The sequence below is a fragment of the Mixophyes fleayi genome, chromosome 2 (genome assembly GCF_038048845.1).
Source record: "Mixophyes fleayi isolate aMixFle1 chromosome 2, aMixFle1.hap1, whole genome shotgun sequence".
Lineage (NCBI taxonomy): Eukaryota > Metazoa > Chordata > Amphibia > Anura > Limnodynastidae > Mixophyes > Mixophyes fleayi.
In genome coordinates this window covers 171,243,077-171,264,413 of record NC_134403.1, presented here as the reverse complement: position 1 = coordinate 171,264,413, position 21,337 = coordinate 171,243,077, and the positions used below count along the sequence as shown (strand labels likewise).

Genomic DNA, 21,337 nt, shown 5'->3' with positions numbered 1-21,337 from the left:
ATAAATCCTGACAAACACAAATCCTAACAAAGTAGCACAGCCAGCATCAATTCAAAAATATATATTAGAAAGCAAAGGACAAACAGTGAAATAAAAGAGAATCAAGATAAAACCATACACTGAGTTGCACAAAAATAATAAATATGTCTTTATGGTATGTATAATGCATAAATAATACAAAACAGCAGCTACAACAAAAATACAGAAAAATACATTATAATTGAGAAAAATTATATATATATATAATTACATATATGTCTTCTTGTCTATTTGTTTCCATATATATATATATATATATATATATATATATATATATATATATATATATATATAAAATGTGAGAGATGGTCCTAAGCCATGAGACTGGAAATGCCGTGAGAGTTGGCAGGTATGTAAAAAGCAAAATTCACAATTTTCAGCAGACCTGGCCAACCTGTGGCTTTACGGGTGCTGTGAAACTACAAGGCCTGCTATACAGCATAAGAAGAACATAATTAAGCTGCATTATAACAAATCCATAGGTTAAACATTTATATAATGCTGAAACACAGGAAACCCTCAAGTAATGTATATGCCTCTTGATATGAACAGTACTGTGTTTGCATATAATTAAAATGGAAAATAATTGATAATGTGATATCTAAAATGTACATGTAATTAGAAGAAAATCATCTAGTTCTGTCTGAAAAGTCAATGTTTCTTCATTTAAATGTGTTGTTAGTACTTATATATGTGTTTCTGATAAAACATCTCTGTATGTTTCTAACTTCCAACTAAAGTCTACACAGACCAAAATAGAGCACTTAATGTATAATGATAAAGACAGCCATTAAGCCTCAGTCTTCAACAGGAAATTGGTAAGATCATAAAACACATAGCACACAATAATTCTCCCCACATGATGCCCCAGAGACTGTCTACCTTCTAGCTTTGGCTGGGTACACACTACAGAAAATTTCTCCTGATGAGATATCGTTAATGATTTTACTAACGACGGATTCATATGTACACACAATACACGATTTTACACAATTTACCTTCAGATCTGTGCTCTTCATCTGTCATAACAATTGGCTAAAAAGATTGACTCTGCCTACACTGCTAGTCGTGAGTGCATAGAATTTGCCCATCATTTCATTGTTTAGAGATTTTTGGTCCGTTTACCAAATCAAACGATACGATGTGCTTTGGTGCGATAACACACGATTGTGGGAGCGTACACACTAATGTGATATTTGACCTAACAGTTGTTTATTGTGTGATTGGCACGATAATCAGATGAAAAACCCATAGTATGTACCCAACCTAAGATTGTGTGATACTAAATACTGCATGAGAAGTCTATTTATCCTGCTCAGAAATATGCAGTTTGTATAATTACAGGCAAAACATTGATAAAAGCAGAGAATACAGCATTACACCAAACAAAAGCTGAATTTCTGTGATTGCATTTGGCACTTGTGAAGCACACAATAAATCAGGAAGTAATTACACCATTTATTGGGGATGTGCAGTTAGGCCTGTTTTCTAGCTACATGGTACAATCTTTTAAAAAGCTCTGATAAATGACATCAAACTACAAAATGAGCAGAGTCGGATATACACCTCATGGGGCCCTAGGCAAGATATCGGTTTGCCCCCCCCCCCCTTCACACACACAGTGGCCCCTCACACACACATAATGCACACAGTGGCCCCTCACACACACACATAATACACGCACGCAGTGGCCCCTCACACACACATAATACACGCACGCAGTGGCCCCTCACACACACACACATAATACACGCACGCAGTGGCCTCTCACATACACATAATACACACACAGTGGCCCCTCACATACACATAATACACACGCAGTGGCCCCTCACATACACATAATACACACGCAGTGGCCCTTTACATACACATAATACACACGCAGTGGCCCCTCACACACACACACATAATACACGCACGCAGTGGCCCCTCACATACACATAATACACACACAGTGGCCCCTCACACACACATAATACACGCACGCAGTGGCCCCTCACACACACACACACATAATACACGCACGCAGTGGCCCCTCACATACACATAATACACACACAGTGGCCCCTCACATACACATAATACACACACAGTGGCCCCTCACATACACATAATACACACGCAGTGGCCCCTCACATACACATAATACACACGCAGTGGCCCCTCACACACACATAATACACACACTTTTAATATACTACCCTACCCCTCCCCCAACTTACCTTTTTCCATCTAGGAGCTGTGAACTGGAGTCTTCATCCCCTTCACACATGGGACGGCACCTGTCATGTGGTGCACGTCCCATGTGACACAGAGCAGGGGACCAGCCACCACACTAGCCCCGTGTGGCCCCTCTCCCGAGTCGGGAGAGGGGCCACACGGGGCTAGTGTGGTGGCTGGTCCCCTGCTCTGTGTCACATGGGACGTGCACCACATGACAGGTGCCGTCCCATGTGTGAAGGGGATGAAGACTCCAGTTCACAGCTCCTAGATGGAAAAAGGTAAGTTGGGGGAGGGGTAGGGTAGTATATTAAAAGTGTGTGTATTATGTGTGTGTGAGGGGCCACTGCGTGTGTATTATGTGTATGTGAGGGGCCACTGCGTGTGTATTATGTGTATGTGAGGGGCCACTGTGTGTGTATTATGTGTATGTGAGGGGCCACTGTGTGTGTATTATGTGTATGTGAGGGGCCACTGCGTGCGTGTATTATGTGTGTGTGTGTGTGAGGGGCCACTGCGTGCGTGTATTATGTGTGTGTGAGGGGCCACTGTGTGTGTATTATGTGTATGTGAGGGGCCACTGCGTGCGTGTATTATGTGTGTGTGTGTGAGGGGCCACTGCGTGTGTATTATGTGTATGTGAGGGGCCACTGCGTGTGTATTATGTGTATGTGAGGGGCCACTGCGTGTGTATTATGTGTATGTGAGGGGCCGTTAGACCCTAGGCAGGTGCCTAGGTTGCCTAGCGGTAAATCCGGCCCTGAAAACGAGTAGAAAAAAACTCCTCTGCATTAGAAACCGGTAGTCTCAAATAAACCCCAATGAAGGATGTGTAAGTTATTATCGTTTCCTCAATGTATTTTATCTATATATCCTTATATAACCCTGATAACAGTTTACCACCAGACCCAGATCGCTTATCATCATGTGTGCGTTGGAGAGGATGGGTGGTGGGTTATGTGCAGGCGCGTGCTGGCAGATGTCAGCCCGGGGGGGCGCACAGGCGGCCGCATCACATGACACGGGATGCGGCCGTGTCATGTGATGCGGCCACCTGTGCGCTGACGCGGCCGCATCCAGTGTCATGAAATGCGTCCGCCGGTAAAAATCGGCGATATTGCGGCCTAACAGCTGTGATTCTGAGCAGACCGGGGGGGCTATGCCCCCCTGTCCCCCGGCCCAGCCCGCCCTTGGTAATGAGGGAGAGGAGTGGGACAGAGAGGAGTAGGGGAGGGAAGATAGAGGAGTTTATGGAAGAGAAGTAGAGCCAAGGAGTGGGGATGGGGTGGAGCCAGGGAGCTGTAATGGGGTATTAAAATATTAGGGAGGTGTACAAAATAGAAGGGAGGGGTACCAAATTATAAGTATGGGAGGATGCAAGGGAGCAGAAAGGGTGGGTAGTTGGGATTCTGGGTGAAGGTGTGAGAAAAGGGGAAGTGGGCGATGGGGTAAGGAGAAGGGGGGCGGCATGGTGGCTTAGTGGTTAGCACTTCTGCCTCACAGCACTGGGGTCATGAGTTCAAATTCCAACCATGGCCTTATCTCTGAGGCATTCGTATGTTCTCCCTGTGTTTGCGTGGGTTTCCTCTGGATGCTCTGGCTTTCTCCCACACTTCAAAAAACATACTAGTAGGCTAATTGATTCCTATCAAAATTTACCCTAGTTTGTCTCTATCTCTGTTTGTGTGTGCATGTTAGGGAATTTAGACTGTAAGCTCCAATGGGGCAAGGACTGATGTGAATGAGTTCTTTGTACAGCGCTGCGGAATTAGTGGCGCTATATAAATGGTGATGATGATGATGATGATGATGGGCAGCTAGGTGACTACAGGTTGATCAGACACATGGGACAGGGAACAATTAGCAACTTATTTTTGGAAAGGCCAAATAGGCCTGAGCCTAGGGCTGCAGAGTTGCAGTGGTGGCATTTTTTTCACTTTGCACTTTTTTATTTTGCATATAAAAATAATATGCATATAAAAATAATGTGCATTCACACATTACACTTATTTAAGTATTGGTTCATTTAAGGCTGAATCATTTCCATGTATTTATTTTATTCGGATAGGATGCAGTAGGGTTTGTAACCATGGAGAGATAAGGCACCACATGGGGGTGACAAAGAAATAAAAGGGGAGAATAAAAAAACAAGACTGTTTATCACTGACATTGTATGACCCATGTTTGTTATATGGCCTCATGAAACATAATGTCCAAGGCTGTATTTTCTATCACCATGCACGTGGCTGGGTAAGATGCTTAGAAAGATAAGGCCTCATGACTGTAGGTATTTCAAATCATAATTCTAGTGATATGAAATGGCAGAAAAAGGGAATAGGTAAATGGCGTTACGAACACCCATCATATGTAGAGAATAAATTACAAATGTGCTACTTACACACTGTAAAAATCATACCTACAATGTTTAATGGGGACAAGTCACACTTGTGCAATAAATATCAGAATAAAATTATTCAGTACTGGCTTTAAATGTCCATTTAACCTAATTTACAGGTTGATCGAATATGAAAAGTCATTTTTTAATATTAAACTATTCACAAATGTATTTGTAAAGGTGACCATAACAGGTGTTAAGTTGCTTGTCATTATATATCCACTTTTTATGTATCTGAATGCAAGATATTACCCCCTGTTAACAGACATTTAAGCTTCTGGAAGGCTTACTGCAGTGTCATTCTAACAGGAAGTCTGGTGTCCATAGAAAAATAGTCCTCCTTTAGGATGGGCAGGCAACTTTCAGCCCAGCAGACACATGCATCTATTACTGACCCTGGGATTGACAGCTGTAAATGATGACTTTGCCTACTCAGGTATCTCTTTCTATGTCAATAAAAGACCCAAGGAAATGCTGCCCCTCTGCCCCATAGCCTGACCATTCCCTTATATACTAATAAAGAAATACTTTTAAAATATGATTAGGACTAAGCTCCTGACACGTTTATATATATTAACACTATGCTAGTCCTCCGATCATATAAAGTAGCTTGCGTTTTAGCTTTGGCTGCCCTTTCAAAAAAGCTGTCAGTGGTACAAAGACCAGAGTGAAGTAATCTAAGGAGTACAATACAGCAGTTGTTCTGAATAATCAATATGTTGAGATATACTTATGTATCAAAATATTAGGATGGATGTGTTAAGTTAGGGATTTGAGGTGTAACATTTGGAAGGAGGTTTCAGTAATACAATAAAAAGTACCAGTCCATACATTACCTTTTGAGCAAAGGTCAGAAGAACTACTTATTTTACATTAGTTATAGTGTTTCCTTTTATTATGCATTGTTTGTGCTTCTATTTGTTAAAATTTAACCAAGTGTGTAAAAACATTCCCAACAGTTGGACTACACTGCAGTACACTACAAATTACAGTGATTCCCAACCAATGTGTAGAGACATGTCTTTTGCCAGTGTTAAACTGGATGTTGCATAAAAAATATAGTTGATAGTTTAAATATCTCAAAAGAAAAAAATAAACCAATAGGTCTATCATAACATGAAGACGGTTGCACTAGCCTATACTAGCTCTAAATGTGTAATTTATTTCTATGTACTATCAAGAAAATTTGCTATAATATTAGCAAATTTATAACACAAAGAATGTCCACTGCACTTACAAATCTTTTTCACACTTCCATCAATGTGTACAAGAACCATTAATAGTTCCATTGTCCTTTACAAATGGAGTCACAACATGAATAAAAATAATACTGGTTTCATGCACATCATAATTACCATACACTTTCTACTAGTATTAATATTATAGTAATTACAGATGTATTTTTTTAAATAATGTATCCAATTACCAATGCATTTAATGCAAGCAAGAATTAACAATGGCACTTTGATGCTTCGATATATACATTGTAAATGTAATTATACTTAACAACTGAGGCGCATCGGTAAGTGAAGATATTAATATATGTCTGGATCCCAGTTAAACCGATTGATGATACCCACAAGCGACTAGCACCCAGACCTATGTATTTGACAGGCAGCGTGGAGCTGCCATCCATGCCACGCCGGCTTCATTCTACCTCCTTTGTTGCAGATCTCGATTACTGTGGGCTGAGGGAAACTCCCAGAAACACTCTCGTCAACCCCACTACCCGAGCAGTGCCCGTAGATCATGCCCTTACCTCTTGACATGTCAGCATCCACTGGAGCCTGGGTATCAGATGTTTGGAGTCCCAGCCCAGCCCTGCAGTCAGCCCCTTGCTCTATAAGACCAGCCACTCCCTGCAGGCAAAGGACAGAACGTGGGGGAGGAAACAGTAGCCAGAGTGGGCACAGCAATGACAGCAGAAGCTCTCTATGACTGCAGAGCCCAAATCACACCTTGTCCTTTCTTGGAGTGAAGGGCACATCCAGATCCCATGTAGGAATCATCAGCTGGTATCAGTGATTTGTAACATCCAATGTATTGTAGAGATAGCTGAGAGCTAAGTGAACTGTGTTTAATCCTAGACCTTGCAGCCAGCTATCCCTGCTCCTGATAGTGAGTGTAGAGGCTGTGCTGTGTATGCCCTCCCAGCTTGTCTCAGATGCAGTCAGCCTGCCTTACTGAATGTATGAAACAAAAGAGGAAGCAGAGGGGAGATCGCCAGTCAGAGGGAGGAGGGGAAATCCAGCTGTTTTTATGAGGCAGCAAAGAATGGAGACTTCTGTTTCCTAGACATACAATTTTTTTGAAAGCCGGGAGGGAGGGCTGATTTCTATAAGGCTCAGATTTCCATTCCAAACTAGAGGGAACGTTGTTTTCCCAACTCCTAATGTGTGATGTGGTCTCCTATAATATTCTTCCCACATAGTACAATTTAGCAAAATATGGGCAGGGGTGACAAAATATAAATATTATGGTTGTTTTTTTTTAAACAAATATTATTAGTAGTAATAATTATGTAAGTTCCAAAAATGTTACAGAAGCGCCAAAAGGCTTAAACAACGAAACTTGTAGCATGTAATGTTTTACATACAATTACAAAGCTAAAATAATGCGTCCCTGGCATAAGAAAGACCACAGGAAACATGAGATGTTATGTAGTGGGAGAAGAGATTTAAAGCATCAATCCCACCTAAAATATTTTTTTCTCTTTAAATAACAGGTTTAGTACTTTTTATGCATGTATCCTCCTCAAAATCATTATCTCATTTTCAAAAGCTCTCTGGCAAACAAAAATTGCTGCCAGATACAGTCAGTGTCTGATGCTGAATTAGGAGCAAAGCAAAATATAAAGGAGCAAATGTGCACTTTGCCAAAACCATATTGCAGTGGAGGGGGAGGTAAATTTAAAATGTAGAAAGGTTTTTAGTTGGGGTAGGGCATATCCTAGATCATGGGTGGCCAACCAGTCAGAGACCAAGAGCAAAAAAATATCTATAGAAACCGCAGAGAGACAAATTTACCTTTTATATGTGTGTGCATATACATATACCTAGTATAAACACACACATAAATACCTTACACACATACATTGAAAATATAACACAGTTTACAATATCCTGCTAAGCGAAAAAGAAAATATCCAACACATTACCAAAATTTTCAGAATAATCGTGAAATCAGCACAAATCTGCACTGCACAACTCTTACTTTGCTGCTGTGTCCAGCGGAGGAGGGTTTAAAGGGCTACTTATAGGCTCTTCACAGTAGCTCACACTGATATTGTATCCACAATACCTCAGACCTCTTAACATGCCCTCTGACCTCTTTACATACCAATCGGATCTCCCCATAAGCCTGTTAAATGCACATCAGCCTCTCCACATGCCATCAAATCTAACCACATGCCCCAGACATGCTCGTTCGATATTCCCACATGTCCATCAGACCTCTCCAAATACTCATCAGACATCTCCACATGCCCCTTACACGCCCATCAGACATCTCCACATGCATCTTAAATGCCATGAAACCTCCCCACATGCCCCAAACATGTCCATCAGATGTCCCTTACATGCCCATCAGACCTCCCGACATGCCATCACACCTCCCCACACTCCATTATACCTCCTTACATGCCCATTACACCTCCCTACCTGCCCCTTAAATGCCATCAGGCCTCCCTACATGCCCCTTAAATGCTATGAGACCTCCCCACATTCCCCTTAAATGCCATCAGACCTCCCCACATGCCCATCAGCCTCCAATCAGCCATCAGACATCCCCACAAATGCCACGAGACCTTCCCACATGCCCCTTAAATGCTATCAGACCTCCCCACATGCCCCTTACACGCTATCAGACCTCCCCACATGCCATCAGATCTATTCAAATGCCATTACATCTCCTTACATGCCTATTGAGCTCTTCACATGCCATCAGATCTCACATGCCCCTTACTTACCTCTCCTACCTCCCACCCTTAGCTGCTGGAGCCTGTGCAGATGAAGGAGGAAGAGCACACTATATACTCTCCTCCTTCTTCCCTGACTTGATTGGTTGTGACACTGTGGCTGCTCTCGGTCAGTTGAGCAGCAGAACTTTTTTACAATCTGCCCCTGCCAGAGGCTGGAAGACTTGTGTATGCTTCTGACCAGGAGCCACATTTCAAAGCTCCAAGAGCCGCATGAGGCTCTAAGGCAACTGGTTGGCCACTGCTGTCCTAGATCTACTTTAAATTTCAGTGTAAAAAAATTTATATAGCCAATATTTTCCTTGCATGAAAAAAAAAATTTACACTCCAAAAAAGGAGTAAATTTGCACAACTGCCTGTAAAGCGATGATTCGGTCTAAGGGCCGCTGCCTATGACAAGTAATCAAATAGTCAAAAAGTTCATGATATAAAAAAAAACCCTAGATCAAAACATAAAAACTGTAGGCTAATGTAAGACAAGCTATTTTCAGACAGGGGAGAAATAATTGTATTACTATTGTCCCAAGCTGAAAACTCTCTTAAATGGCTGAACAGGTCCTTTTTACAGAAACGTATGCATATTATTGGTCTTTTAGAATGAGAACTAAATTATCTCAGAGTAATGTCCTGTTGGTTAAGTCTGTCCCTAGCAACTTAATTAAAGACCCCAAACAAATCCCAGGTGCATTCCTTAAATTCTATAGAATGATTTATAATATTGCTAAACTAAAAATGTACCCCCTCCGGTGGCCCAAAGTAATCTACCTAAGTTAACAACAGGCTCACTAAAGGCACTTGGTGCTGTAATCACAGAGAAAGTTTTTTATGTCCTGACTCGACAGAATTGTGGCTCTTAAAATATGCCTAGGCTACATTACCTCTTCCAGACCCTGCCCTCCTAAGTACCCAGACCCATCATAACCCAATTACATAAATGGTTCATCCAATTTGTTTGGAAAAATAAGCCCCCGAGAACCAGCTTTCTAAACTTGAGATGCACCACCTGCAATGGAGGATGAGGCTTCCCAGAAACATGCTTTTACTATCTGACTTCCCATTTAAGCCACTCGCCTAGTTGCAACCAACCTTATCCCCACATGGATAGCTTTCAAGACCAATTCCTGCAAGGTTACCTCTTTGGCTGCAGTTGTGGTCATTCCAGCCAGAGGAAGGTCCTTACTAGCTCTCTGACACTTAACAGTTTGTTTCTTCTGCCAAATAGGGAACATCTGTAATATACACTTTAATACCACTTAGGACCCTTCTCCCCCTACTCCTCCCTGGGACAATTTTGAGTTTGCTCCAGGTCAATCTTCTTTGCTCATTGGTCCTCCAATGGCATTAGTTTGGGCAGCACAGTGGTTTAGTGGCTAGCACTTCTTCCTCACAGCGCTGTGTTCATAAGTTCAATTCCTGACCATGTCTTATCTGTGCAGAGTTTGTATGTTCTCCCTGTGTTGCGTGGGTTACCTCTGGGTGCTCCAGTTTACTCCCACACCCCCCACACTCCCCCAAAATTGGCTGCTATCAAATTGACCCTAGTCTCTGACTGTGTGTGTATGTTAGGGAATTTATACTGTAAGGTCCAATGGGGCAGGGACTGATGTGTGTGAGTTCTATGTAAAGTGCTGCAGCATTAGTGGCGCTATATAAATAGCTGCTTATGATGATTTGGTACTCAACATTCTGGACTAGGGCAATTGCACTCTACTTGAGATATTACAACAGAGGTTTGGATTCCAGTTGGCAAAATTCTTTGAATATCTACAACTAAGACACAACATCTATTCCCAAGACATATATTGCCAGACCCCTGTCACACAGTTTGAGCGCTGTTGCTATAAAGACCACCTTTCACAGGGTATGATTTCTTCTCTGTATAACCTACTAGACAATGCTATACAATCTCCTACCCCTAACATGAATTTAATTGTGAAATGAACTTAATCAGACCTCCAGTTGAGGATTCATGGACTACAGTGAAAGAGTGTCAAATTCCTCAATCTCAACCCATATCAAAGAAAATGCTTATAAAATCTACTAATGCTGGTACTTGGTACCAACTAGACTCCAGGGGAGGTTTGGCACTATTTCCCCTCAATATTGGAGAGATTGCAGTGAATTAGGCTCCTTCCTTCATGTCTGGTGGACATGCCCTAAAATTGCTAGATTTCGGGACAATATAGCTACTCTCATTTCCAATGTCACATTAGCACCCATCTTTAAATATCCTTGGTCTTTCCTTTTGGACCTACCGATTGACAACCTGGACAAAACTTCGGACAAATTGACTACCCAAAGTCTTAATGCGGCTAGCTGTCTAATAGCAAGCCACTGGAAAATATCAGATCCCTCCTCCATATAGCAGATGTACAACAAAATATGGATCCAAATTTACCTAGATCTGGAGCTTATTGTATTACCACAATACCCTAACCCACTAAAACCCCTCCGCTATTGTACTTTCAGACCTTCTCTGGTTGTTCAGTGTTATTCACTGAAAATCAACGGTACTTCGTTTTGTTGCATATAACTAATCCTGGGTTCACCGGGCCCTGGATGTCACCCTCAGTCCCATTTCCTCCCTTCCCGTCCTCCCACTCATTCTTTATATAAACCCTAACTTCCCATCTGTATAGCACACAGGAATCTTCCCAAACCATTCGCATACTCAAGTATCTGTAAAATGTTTACTCTAATATCACCATCTTGGTTGTATTGACTTCAGTTTTTTTTATATATAGATGTGTATATGCTTCCTTAATATGCAAATACAATGCCTGTGACTGATTTGTTGTAAACCAAAATAGTAAAAAAGTAAAAATGAATAAATAATATTACAATAACAAACAACAGAATATGATAATGACAAATGTATACAAATAAGAAGAAATAAAAAAGAAACTAAATATGATCTTCAAATGAGTATTACAACAATTAAAACTAATAGATAAAGAGTGGGAATACAAACTACAAGTGCTATAGTAGATCCAAATATATGTCATCACATAACTTCTTCAGTGGATTCTTCAGTGGGCTTTTATTATATTTTTTTTATTTTACATTATATTTTAATATGTCAGTATACATTATTTTATTATTAATTGTTAATTATTACTATTATTTTATTCATTATCAAATTTTAATCTTCTATATTTTAGATGCATTAATTATATCATCCTTTTATTTCACTACTCTTTTGGTAGCCAATATCTATTTCTACCTCCCTCCTCTACCCACCCTCTTCGACTAAGATTATATCCTTTACACACCCCATCTCTCATTCACCACCATCCAGTCATGCTCTCTGTTTTCCCTAACATTATTCCTTTATATTACTCTTGGTATTATGACATACCCACTGTGTATACATACACCCAGCCATTCTATCCAATCATCATTGCTCTACTCTTACATATGGTTCATTCTACCGCCTATAAGCACCTGCCTCAAACATTCCATTCCACATCTCATTATCCCTTATCTACCTTCCTCCACTACATCACTCACATTCCTTATTAACTCCCTTGCCCACCACCACTTATCATCCAAATCATTTAAATACTGTTAACATTGCCGCCCCCCCTTTCCCATTTCATCTTTATACATACCCCCTCCACACTCATACCTTGTCTAGGACATATCCTGCGCAGCCCAACACCATCCACTTTCTTTAAGCAAATATTGTATATTTTATACTACTATATACTATTTATTTGTACATCTCTCAATATTTCTCCATCTATTTATCCACTACAACCTACAACCAGAGCTCATTCTTTACTGCATTGCTCTGGACATCCTGCATTACCCGAGCTAGAGAAACAAGACAAATTATATCAAAGGTAAGGTTAACACCACGTGAATCCACCACCTCTATTCCTACCTATAATAAACTCCTGAATGGCATAGAATAGATACAATTAGGTTTCCCAGTGGAAGTAACTCAATGAATATGGTTTACCTTACGAGGAAATTATCCTATGAATTCTTACCTTTCCTGGCACATTTCAAACATTGGTCCCGGAGGGGATTTTGCGGGTTTACTTTTGGTGTAAAAAAGGGGATCTGAATGAGGAGCCAAATTGTGAAGAATATATAATATACATGAAGAATATAAATTGTCTGATATTTAAAGCAGACTGTTCGTGATGAGCCTGAGTACACAGTGTGTAAAGTCCAAACACAAAATTTCCTTAATAAACAAAATTCTGTTAAGACTATTTGGGGCATATTCAATTTTTTGCTGCAGTGTTAAATATATTACCATTATTACGGTAATACTTTGTTAAATGTACCGTAATAACGGTATTTACGTGCACTTATTTACATGTACACTTTTACATGTAACGCCAACAATTGAATATGCCCCTTTGTCTTGTCTTCCAAGCTGTGTTCAAGTTTGGGAAAGAGAATTGTATAGCAGTCTGACCAGGATCTAGTAGCTAATTTTTTTTAAAATGACACTTGCCTATGACAAATGTACCCAAGCTTGCGAAAAGACATATTTTGCTCTTTCTTGGACCTGTGTTGGAGAGAAGGCCTGAGCTATCATTAAACAAAAAAGCAGTTGAAAGTTATAGAGCTAAAAAAAAAATTTATTCATAAAATGGCACCTCTGCCGCCAGGCCTTGCTGTGTATATTAAGTAAGCAACATGGTGATTTGTATGGGCACCAATGTATAGCTTATTAACACTAATTTTATATGTCCTTATGTTGTCCTAAATTTAGTTTTATATAATAAAGGAATATATATTGACAACCTCTATAGTCTATGTTATTGATTTATTCAGTACACTAACTGTGATCAGAGAACATCAAAATAAATGTTCATGATCAAATAAAATTAGAGGTGTCCTCCTATTGAAAGGAGATTTTAGAAACTATTTGATATCTTGTAAGTCAACTGTATCTATTATTCCTCTTTGAAGCAGATTGTCACCTAGATAAACATCATTGTTAGTAGACAAGGGTTAGGGTACTAACTACAATTCAGTGAGAGGGTGTAGGAACCGATAGAGAGGAAGTTAATTCTGCCTGTACTAAACGTAGCTTATTTGATAATGGCAGGCTCTTGCTCTAGCTATGCTGGCAGGCTATAGAAAGCACTCTTAAAGTATCATTGTGAAACTACTGGACCTCATAGAGAAATTAATATTCCCCACTCCAGCTCCTCTTATATCATCATCATCATCATCATCATCACCATTTATTTATATAGCGCCACTGATTCCGCAGCGCTGTACAGAGAACTCATTCACATCAGTCCCTGCCCCATTGGAGCTTACAGTCTAAATTCTCTAACACACACAGACAGAGACTAGGGTCAATTTTGATAGCAGCCAACTAACCTACCAGTATGTTTTTGGAGTGTGGGAGGAAACCGGAACACCTGGAGGAAACCCACGCAAACACAGGGAGAACATACAAACTCCACACAGATAAGGCCATGGTCGGGAATTGAACTCATGACCCCAGTGCTGTGAGGCAGAAGTGCTAACCACTTAGCCACCGTGCTGCCCATCATTATATATTCTGATACAGGTACCCTATATTGTAATTCATTTAAATATTGATAGGAACAGCATAGAATCGGACATTCACTTAATACACAGCAAGGCGAACACCGACACGCATTTTGCTTACTTGCTTTTTCCAGGCAAGCCGAATGATGGAACTGACGTTTCTTTTATAGAATAAAGCCAACCCCTTAACAGCGTCATAACTGATTAGCCACTCCAATTCCTAGCCGGCACAAAGACGTCAAAGAATGATTGATATGAGAGTGGACCAATCAGGGAGTGGGAAAATACACCCTGCCTTTTGTTATCATCGCCTGATTGGTGGAAATTACCACGATTGTGAATGAATGTAAACATCAACTAAGTGTGGAAAGCCTATTGATCAAGTGATCAATAGCATATAGTGTAATCAAAATACAGGTGAGTTCTAAGCGAGTTGAATATAATCTTTACATATTAAAGGGAGTTACTAATTATAAAAAAAAGTGCAATATTATTAACATCAACTTATGATACTGGATATCAAAAGGTATCTATAGAACAAGGTGCAAATCCTTAGTTAATGCTAAGTTCTCCCTTCCAAATAAATTGTAAAAATATACTATTTAAATAAATATATTAAATAGAACTGTGTTGTAAAAAAATAATTAATATTTATATATTAATAAAACAACTTTGAGAGCAGTGAAATAAAAAATAAAAAAATAAAAAATATTACCCATATCAAGAAATGTATAAGATTAGGTAATAAGTGCTGTATATAATTATTGGTAATAACTAAAGGCATACCTATGATGAAATAAATATCTATAAATGTAAACATTTAATCTGCATTTAAACCCTATACCACTACCTATTGAGTGATATAAAGAAAAAGTATAATGAAAAGATGAACTGTGAGCTAAGAAGAGATACACAACTAGTATCCCTATCAATACATTAGTGATAATATAGTTGTGCCATAACTATTTAAAATAGGAAAATATGTTATTAAACAATGTAGTAAAATAAATGATAGTGTTAAATTTTAAAAGGACAAATCTCATTCACATCATTAAAGGTGAGTATAATAAAAATTAAAGTGAAAAAAATCGAATTTGGGGACTGATATAAAAGTGTAGTGACATAAATATATCTAATAATAAAAGACATTAGAGAGAATAATACCTGATCAATCCATTGTAATATAGATTATATAAATTAAAAATAAAGAATAAATATACAAATATTAAAGCCACAATTAGCACATTAATAGGGATTAATAGAAATATAGCACATTAGAAGCCCTATCTTTGGTCTTAATGATAAAGAACATAAAATTAGTTTTATCATTGAAACCATTCGGTTCAAGACTGTTCATTAGAAACTTAGACTCCCTTTTCAAAAGTTCCTATTGTAAAATTATCACCCCTAATTCCTAAAGATACTTATTCCATTACAAAAGCTTTAAGTGTATCCAGGTTATTGTGGTGATGCAACAAAAAATGTTTAGCCACTGTAGTGAGTTTTTCCTTATTGTTGGGAACATTCTTTTTTTTTATCATCAATCGTTTTTATTGAGATTTTTTAAGTAAATGGGGGGTACAGAAAAAAAAGAGGGAGGGGGAAGGGGGAGGGGGGGGTGGAGTTCGAACACACCAATACAGCATTTGCAAGTTACAGACAGTGTACAATATATAGTATTCAGTCTACTGTGGAACTTTAAACTAACTCACCAGACCTGGTCTAGGTCTTGGAAGACCCAACTTAAACACTCAATCAGGGCGCAACTATTGACAAAGAACCACCATCAGCAGGGGGAGGTGAAGAAGGATTATTTACTGGAGCCCCACCCCCGTCAGTCACGTAGACATGCCATTCAAACCATTTCATCAAAGAGGAAGATGGTCTCATTGAATAAGGGATATCTAGTGTTTCCATTTCAAACGCATAGTGGACTTTGGTTATTACCTTTGACAGAGAGGGGGGGAGCGGTGCTCTCCATGCCTGGGCTATGGCGGCTCTGGCGGCAATAAGTATATGATTAAACACATAACAGGCCTGTCTCGGGACATGAAACGGATATACTTGGAGAAGGGCAATCTCGGGGGTCTGAGGAATCTGGTCACTCTCTTAGCTAAGTCAAATACCTGAGCCCAGAAAGAGCGCAAAACCGGGCATGTCCAAAAGATATGAAGCAAATCTCCGACCAACGAGCATTGTCTCCAGCACAGCTTAGACTGGGAGGGCCACATTTTATGAATTCTATAGGGGGTCAGGTAAAGTCTATTAACTAGCTTGATGAACATTTCAGTGTGGTTTAAACATTTGGACATGCAAAAAGCATTTACGTAGACTGCCTGCCACTGGTCCTCTGTGAGGGTTATCTGGAGATCTGATTCCCACTGGAGTTGATTAGAACTCTTGGCTATTGGCTCCGGGGAGGTGACTCCGTACCAAAAGGTGATCCCAGCTTTATTGTTTCCTTTCGTAAGTTTCGAGAGGAGTGGGGCTGGGAGGGCCTGTAGGGTCAGATTATATCTCGAGAGGGAGGATATCCAATGCCTGATTTGTAGATATTTGTAAAAATCTCTCACAGGTATATGGAATTGGTGTTGAATTTGCGTGAAAGACATCAACCCCTGGTCATCAAATAATGATCCTAGGACTACCATGCCATTCGCTATCCACAGGGACAGATTTACATCCGGGATCAATTTAGCCAAAGCTCTCAATGACAGGTTCTTAGTGGGAGGAGATATGGCAGGTGAGTTCTCAATCAACTTATCCCAGGCCCTCAACGAGTCACTGGCTAGCCGGGACAGGGACCCACAAGGAGGGCGCCACCGTCCAGGCAGCCAGAGTAGATCCTGCAAGGGGAAATGGGGATTGCGAGCCCTTTCCAAATCTACCCATGGCTTTATATTGGGGGGGAGAGACCAGTTCTCTAAGATGGGCCAGAAGGCAAGCCATATGGTATCTAGCCAGGTCTGGGAGAGCAAGACCGCCTCTTTGTCTAGTTAAAGACATACGAACACTAGCTATTCGTGGAGGTTTGTTCTTCCAAATGTATGAACACATGATAGAGTGTAACTTGTCCAGTATAGGTTTTGGTAAGTACAATGGTAACGTACGGAACAGATACATTAGCTTCGGCAAAATCATCATCTTAAAGGCCGCCAGCCTACCTAGCCAGGAGACCTCGCAGCACATCCATGACTTAGTCAAGGTAAGTATTAGGGGAATCAGAGACACAAAGTTAAGGTCTACAATGTTGTTTATCGAGGGAGTAATCTGAATACCCAAATAATGGAGCGCCTCAGACTTCCAAGAGTAAGGGAAGAGAGCCCTAAGACTCGACACTTTAGATGGCAGAAGATTGATAGGTAACGCATCAGATTTGGTGGTATTCAATTTATAGTAAGATGCCCCACTAAATTTATCAAGTATAACATGGACGGGCGGCAGCGAGGTCTCCGGGTCAGTTACAAATAGTAAGATGTCATCTGCAAAAAGACACAGCTTGTGGACCGTCTGGTTGACTGTAACCCCAGGAAAGGACTTGGCCTGTCTAATAGCTTGGGCTAGAGGCTCTATTGCTAAAATGAAAATTAGGGGCAAAAGAGGGCACCCTTGTCTGGTGCCATTCGAAATCTTAAAATGATCAGAGAGAAAACCATTACTGAGTACTCTAGCCATGGGGTCACTATAAAGGGCCATGATCCCGTTCAAAAATCTATCTTTCAGCCCAAAGCGGAGAAGGACCTGCTGCATAAACCCCCAGTGCAACCTATCGAAGGCCTTTTCTGCGTCGAGAGAGAAAATTACTAGCTCAAGGTGGGACCCATCTATACTTTCAATGATGTTAAGGACTCGTCTTGTATTGTCAGAGGCCTGACGTCCACTGACAAACCCCACCTGATCAGGGTGTATGAGCAGTGGGATAAGGTTTTGTAATCTATTAGCTATGAGCTTGGCGTAAATTTTAATATCAGTATTCAACAGGGCAATGAGCCTGTAATTAGAGCAACATGCGGGGTCCTTCCCCGGCTTCGGGATTGTTATCAGCTGAGACTCGAGCATTTCTTTAGGGAAGAGCCCCTGTTCAGTACTGGTATTATACAGTTGCACAAGAATAGGGGCTAAGTCAGACTTGAAAGCACTATAGAAATTATTAGTATAGCCATCTGGGCCTGGGGCTTTATCTTTCGGTAATTTTTTAATAACCTCTTCAATTTCAGGCTGTGTCCACGGGGTATCTAAGGCCATGGCTGTTTCAGGATCAAGACTGGGAAGATTGAGGCCCTCTAGGAAGGAGTCTATGGCTTTGCTATTTGGCTGAATCGTGGTGGGATCTTCCTTCAGATTGTATAGGGTAGTATAGAACTTAGCGAATGTATTAGCTATGTCTTTGGGATTAGAGACTTTTCGATCACCTGCTTCCAGCAGATATTTTATTCTGTTCCTAGCTTGACGGCCTCTTAGTTTACGCGCTAACATCCTCCCTGCTCTATTCCCGGCCACGTAGAATTTTTGCTGCAACCTATTTAAGGCTGCTTGGGTCCTAGCCATAAGTAGTTTCTGTAGTTGGGCTCTTACCTGAGTAAGTTCCTTTTTAATCTCTCTAGATGGGCTGACCTTATTTTGAGTCTCAAGCACTTGAAGTTTAGCTTCTAACACCTTCTGACAGTGTGCGTTTGCTCTCTTTAATCTAGCCCCGGTCTGGATGGCGACCCCCCGCACTACCGCCTTTAGAGAACACCAAAAGTTAAAAATATTAGTCTCTTCTGGATTATTGGTTTGGCAGAATAAGGAAATAGAGTCCTTTAAAGCCAGTTTCGCCTCTAGCAGGGAAAGCAAATAAGCTGGGAAGCGCCATGGTCTGGGAGGTATATGAGGACGTGACAGACGCCAGGACCAGAGTAACGGAGCATGGTCCGACCACGCCAAAGGCAAAATTTCCAAGCGGATAGACCTTTGTAACGTCCACTTATCTGTTAGTATAAGATCTATACGCGAGTACGAATTATGGACATGGGAGAAATATGTATACTCTCTCCCCTCTGGCTCCGAGACCCTCCACACGTCATACTGACCATGCTCCGCCATCAGCTTCGAGAACGCACCTGCCGGGCCTAGCTGAGAGGAGGCCGCAGAGGGAGGGGAGGACGGAGATCTGTCTAACCTGGGGTCTGCCACTATGTTAAAATCACCCATCGTTATTAGACATCCCTCCTTATGTTTATCCACTTGCTGAAAGACCTCTTTTAAGAAAGGTACCTGGCGAGAATTTGGAGCGTAGAGGGAGGTGAGGGTGACTAAGGTGTCTTCCAATAGGCCAACTAAAATCAGGTATCTACCGCTTTGTCTGCTACCTGCTTTTTAAGGATGAAGGAGATATTAGAGCTGAACAAAATGGCAACTCCATTGCGTTTTAGTGGACCGTTCGCCATATAAATTGTGGGATAGTGATTGTCTCTGAAAGTGGGAGGGGCAGAGGCTGAAAAGTGAGTCTCCTGTAATGCAACAATATCTGCCTGTTGCTTAAAAAAGGAGGACAGCGCCATACGGCATTTGTTTGGTGAGTTTAAGCCCCGGACATTAAGAGAAAGTAGTTTAACCATCTAGCTTAAGGGGGGTATGGCATTGTCTGTATAACCTGAAACCAAAGTAGATCCCCTCCAAAATCTAGAGAAGGGAGCAAACCACAATAGCAGCCTGAACAAGGGTGTGTTCTTGAATAGTATCAAAGGCATGTCGGGTAAAAGAGGAGAAAAAGGGAAAAAAGCAAAAGAGAGAAAATAGGGCAAACTAACCGAAATAACCCAAACCATTGGGTTAGTGTATTTGCTGGAGGGGAGAAAGGAGAAAACCAGCAAAATAAGTAACGGGGGGAGCATGGACTAGCGGGGTCCTCACCCACGTACAAATCACCCACTCAAACCCAATAACAATTGCAAACCCGGGTAACATCTAGCATCATAACAAGAATAATAAACAATACCTTAGCTTTCAGAGAGGCATAACATGGACTGCCACTACATAACGGTATTATCTAATAACATACGAACTGTTGCAACACAGCAATATGAGTATCTGGAAGGAAAAACATTTAAGTGGCAAAGTAACAATTACAAACCAGACACACATTACCCCAACCGTGGCTTCCACTAGATCAGCCTATACAAGGTCCTTAAGAGGTAGTCTGTTTTCTTCAGTTTCAGACATTAGGAGCTGGGTGAGAAACCAAACAGTCGGGATAGTTCTGCTGACGGAAATAGGAAATAAGCCTCTTATGAAGCACTTCTCGACCAGTCCACTCTCACTCTCGATCTCGGGCCCGGTACCGTCTAGCGCACTGGGATGTCCCAGGATTTCAATAGAGCAATGCCATCTTCTACCGATGTGATCACATGAGAGACATTTTGGCGACGAACTAGCAGCTTTACTGGGAAACCCCATCGGTACTGGATCTCTTGTTCCCTTAAAGCGCTGGTTACTGCTTGAAAGGATCTGCGTTTGGTTATAGTGACAGCCGAGAAGTCAGGAAAGAATTGAAGTTCTTTAAGAATCGACGAACTTTCATCCAGCCTGGCCGCCTGTAGTAAGCGATCTTTGATCTGAAAGAAATGAACCCTGAGGAGGGTATCACGGGGAAGGGACTCAGGACCAAACCTCGACCTTGGGAGGCGATGGATACGGTCGATGGTTAAATCAAGATCAGATGCTGCAGGTAAAAGTTGGTGGAATAGATTGGTAACAAAAGGCAGGAGCTCAGCTGAGGAGACTGTCTCCGGAATCCCTCTTATTTTAATATTGTTACGTCTCGACCGGTCTTCCATATCCGCCGCTTTTTCTTGAGAGGCATTGAACTCCGCTCTCAGTTTTTCGTGTTCTGAGATTAGCTCATTGTGGGAGGCTGCCACTTCCTCAAATTTATCTTACAGATGACCTGTCCTTCCTCCCAGTTCGGCAACTTCACGTTGAATATCTGTAATTGAAGACCTCATCTCTGATAGTAATTCTGACTTAAGTGTTGCAAGCATGGATTGCATAGCTTTAATTGTGATAGGTCCATCTGCATCGACATGGGGGGAGAGGACGGAGAAGCACTGTTGGAGCCCTCTATCGCGGACGGTGAGGTAGTTAGCACCGTAGCATTTGCAGGATGTTTGTTTTTTCCCACATTAGAGGAAGAGGAG

At 41.1% G+C, this 21,337-nt stretch overlaps 1 protein-coding gene across 2 annotated transcripts in view; it reads right to left on the bottom strand.

The window, feature by feature from the left end:
- CLIP2 (CAP-Gly domain containing linker protein 2) overlaps positions 1 to 6,865 on the bottom strand; it is a 124,955-nt gene extending 118,090 nt beyond the window's left edge. The window contains exon 1 of one of the 2 annotated variants that reach the window (XM_075194989.1): positions 6,417 to 6,865. The gene's annotated coding sequence lies outside the window, so the exon portion shown is untranslated. The remainder of the gene's footprint in view (positions 1 to 6,416) is intronic. The other variant, XM_075194990.1, reaches the window with a different exon arrangement.
- Positions 6,866 to 21,337: the final 14,472 nt, after the last annotated feature.